This window comes from Lemur catta, chromosome 23 (genome assembly GCF_020740605.2).
Source record: "Lemur catta isolate mLemCat1 chromosome 23, mLemCat1.pri, whole genome shotgun sequence".
Taxonomy (NCBI): Eukaryota; Metazoa; Chordata; class Mammalia; order Primates; family Lemuridae; genus Lemur; species Lemur catta.
The window spans coordinates 8,309,361-8,313,390 of NC_059150.1; the positions used below are offsets into that span (position 1 = coordinate 8,309,361).

General features: G+C 51.4%; 1 pseudogene; it reads left to right on the top strand.

The window, feature by feature from the left end:
• Positions 1 to 318: 318 nt before the first annotated feature.
• On the top strand, positions 319 to 2,599 carry LOC123626859 (annotated as a pseudogene).
• Positions 2,600 to 4,030: the final 1,431 nt, after the last annotated feature.

A 4,030-nucleotide genomic window follows, 5' to 3' on the forward strand; every position in this document is an offset into this window, starting at 1 on the left:
GGCCTACTTATCCAAACAGCTGGACACCACGGTCCAGGGCTGGCCGCCCTGTCTCTGTGCCTTAACTGCAGCCACTACTCTGACCAGGGAGGCCCTTAACTCACCCTGGGACAGGACTTACATGTCTTCTCCACCCGCCGTTTACAGGATCTTTTAACTCACCGCTCTTTAGCCCTCCTCACTCTGTCTAGACTACAGGAATTCCTTCTCTTGTTTATAGAAAACCCCACCATTACTTTATCTCAGTCCCTGACTCTAAACCCTGCCACTCTACTCCCTACTCCCTGTCTAACCCTGTCCTCACACTCCTGCTTGGAAATGGTTAAATTCTCCACTACACCTAGACCCGATCTATCAGACAAGCCACTTCCTACAGAGGACTTAACTTCCTTTGTTAATGACAGCTTGGTCACAGGTAAGGACAACAAACACTGGGCGGCCTATGCCATTGTCTCTGCCTCTCAGGTAAGAAAAGCCCACCACTTTCCAACTCAACTCCCACCTCTGGCCTCCTATCTCCCATATCTGTCCCTCTGGGCCCACACAGACAGATATCTGCCTCAGCCACCGGAGACTAACTCTGACATCTCTCACGTGGGTATACAGCCCGGCAACACAGTACTTCTAAAAACTCTTCATCCAAAGCCCTTAGAGCCACGGTGGTCAGGACCCCATACAGTCATTCTAACAATGCCCAGGGCTGTTAAGCTCCTAGACAACTCACTAGTTCCTAGCATCACATCTGCCACATCAAACGGGCCCCGCCTCAGGATACTTCACCACCCTACTCTGGCCACCAGGTCAACATTGACATGCTACATCTACACCAGGTCCCTGTTTCCTGGTCATGGTGGTTCCTCAACTTACCCTGTACCGTGAGTCTGAATTCGGATGACTCCTCCCCAGGTCCCGGCCAGCGCACACCATCTTGTTACTGGTCATGGTGAGATTGACCCAGGGCACCTCTAGCGAGGCCAGAGGCTGAGATGGAGGAGGCTAAGGTTATAGTGTCTTTTCCACTCAGGATTTTGCCAGTCACCTCCAGCTTGCCCTCAAAACCACCTCCACCTCTTTAGCCTCATTACAGAGACAGCTGACCTCCTTGGCCCAAGTGGCCCTCCAAAATTGGAGGGCCTTAGCCCTACTCATGGCTGAAAAAAGAGACACCTACATCTTCCTCCATGAAGAGTGCTGCTACTATGTCAACAAGTCAGGTTTGATAAAACAAAATGTCAACAAACTAAACACCCTCAGTAAAGACCTCCACAATCGCCGGCACCAAGACACATCTCCTTTTAAATAGATACACTCTCCACTAGCCACCTGGCTTCTGCCTCTTATTGATCCTGTTATTATCATCTGCCTAATTTTTCTTTTTGCTCCCTGTCTCTTACAGTTCCTCCAATGTCACATGCAGAAACTCTTTTGGGTCACAGTAAACCAGCTGTTACACCCCTACTCCTCCCTACCAAACTCCCCTCCACCTGACCATTCCAGCCTTACCTGTTAACTACAACCCCATTTAGCAGGAAGTAGCCAGAAGATTCGGTGTCCCCTATCACCAAAAAGGCTGGAATGTAAGGTTGGTGGGGGGCCGTGTAGCCCCCTCCCCTGCTACAAACCCCTCTGTCCTAAGCAGCGAGTCAGCTCCACTTTTCTGCTTGAACAAACACCTGCCCCAGCTACATCCTGTGACTGGCAGCACACCCAGCCCCCATGCTGTCCACTCGACCCTGGAGACATCCTGTTGCAGCCCCAGAGACATCTTGCTTACTGAGAATTTGATAATCCACTTGAACAGGCACTTAAAAAGCAAGCCCCCTCTGTTTATGCCCCTCACTGCATATAAATACCCTTGCCTCAGTCCAAGCTGACTGCAACTTCCCGAGCCTCTTTGCTTTCTCCCGGGCCCGGGAACCTCACCCGGGTCCCTCCCTTGGGACCCTTTACCCGCACCCTGGAGCGCTCCAATAAAGCCTCTTAACCCTTTCAACTCTGCTCATCTTTCTTTCTCTGGTGCCAACCATCCAAAAACCTTACACCAGACACACGAGCTTTGGTGGCAGACTTTATAGGCAATAAGCTGAGGCAGAAGGGTTATGTCTGTAAAATTGGCCCAGAGAAGGGCCCAGCAGCTGATCCGCTGCACCAAGCCATGCGGACAGCTGGAGATGAGTTCGAGACCCGCTTCCAGTGTACCCTCTCTGGTCTGGCAGCTCAGCTGCATGTGACCCTGAGCTCAGCCCAGCAGCACGTCACCCAGGTCTCCAATAAGCTTTTCGGGGGGAGCCCAATTGGGGCCACCTTGTGGCCTTCTTCGTCTTTGGGGCTGCACTATGTGTTGAGAGTATTGACAAGGAGATGGAGCCACTGGTGGGACAAGTGCAGGAATGGATGGTGGCCTACCTGGAGACACGGCTGGCCGACTGGATCCACAGCAGTGGGGGCTGGGCGGAGTTCACAGCTCTACATGGAGACGGGGCCCTGGAGGAGGCACGGCGTCAAAGAGAGAAACTGGGCATCAGTGAGAACAGTGCTGATGGCGGCCGTGGCACTGGGGACCCTGTTAACTATAGGGGCCTTCTTCGCTAACAAGTAAAACAGTCCCAGGGCCAGGTGGGGCGAGGTATGGCTAGGGGCCAGGAGAGCAGGAACAAAACAAAGAGATGCCCTTAAAATAGAGTGAATGTTTGCACAGGTGTGAAACAGGGATAGATTAAAGAAAGATAATATATATAAAAAAGCACATACACAGGAAAGCTGTTAGGACAAACCCTGGCCCTGATGGGCAACTCCATGGATCCTGGTTATATACAACATGTCTCTGCTCCACGCACCCGAAGTGGAACCCAATCGAGGAGCAAGGTAAGGGGCTCTCGAGCGGTAATGCCAGACTCTGCTCGGGGACATACAGGTTGAGGCTAACAGGCTGACTAGTTTGTCTGCGGTAAGCAAAACCATACAGAGACCTAATGAGTCTCCGGCAGTGTCCCTAGAACGCCTTTTTGAAGCTTACCGCCTGTATACTCCCATAGACCCAGAGGCACCAGACAATAGACGTGCCATTAATATGCCTTTGCCACTCAGTTGGCCCCTGATATTAAAAAAAGCTGCACAAGTAGAGAAATTAGAAAAAAATGCCGTTTGAGTTAGTAACAATTGCCCAGAAGAAAACAGACCAGTTGCATACCTGTGTAACAGGTTGGACGCTGTAGCATCTGGCTGGCCAGGCTGCTTCCGGGCCATTGCTGTGACAGCCGTCCTGGCAAAGGAAGCCTCCAAGCTCATCTTGGGGCAGAACTTGTGCATAATTGCTCCCTCACTCAATAGAGGCTCTAAAAAGTCCACCTGAAGAATGGCTTTCCAACTCACGCATAACCCAGTACCAAGTGCTATTGCTAGATTCCCCCCAGGATTCCCTTCCTGAAGACAACTGCTCTTAACCCTGCCACCCTGCTGCCGGATGATGAGCCAGCAGAGCCACTGCATAACTGCTTCGAGATACTGGAGTCTCTTACCAACCTAAAAACGGATCTCACCCATCACCCATGGCCGGACCCTGATGAGAAACTGTAAATGGATAAAAGCAGCTACATGTCTGAGAAAATCAGGAATGCAGGGGTGGCTATAACTGCTGACCGGGTTATCTGGGCACAGGCTCTTGGAGATGAAACCTGAGCCCAAAAGGCTGAACTCATAGCCCTGACCCAGGCCCTAAGACAGGGGAGAGCCTTTGCAACGGCACACGTACGTGGGGCTCTTTACCAAGAGTGAGAATTGACTCCCGAGTGATGAGAGGCAATGCTTTTGCCGATGCGACAGCAAGGAAAGTGATGCAAAAACCAGTGGGGCCTCTCCTCACTCTCCCTGCTCTGCCAAAACGGCTCTTGCCAAACTCTCACCAAAGAAAAAAGTTAAAAAAAATCCCTAAAGACTAGAACTGATTCAAGAGGTTGGATATTCCTTGGCTACACCACCAAGCCCAGCAAGCTTCAGCAAGGTGCCACGTCTATGCTCAAGTAAATCCAGG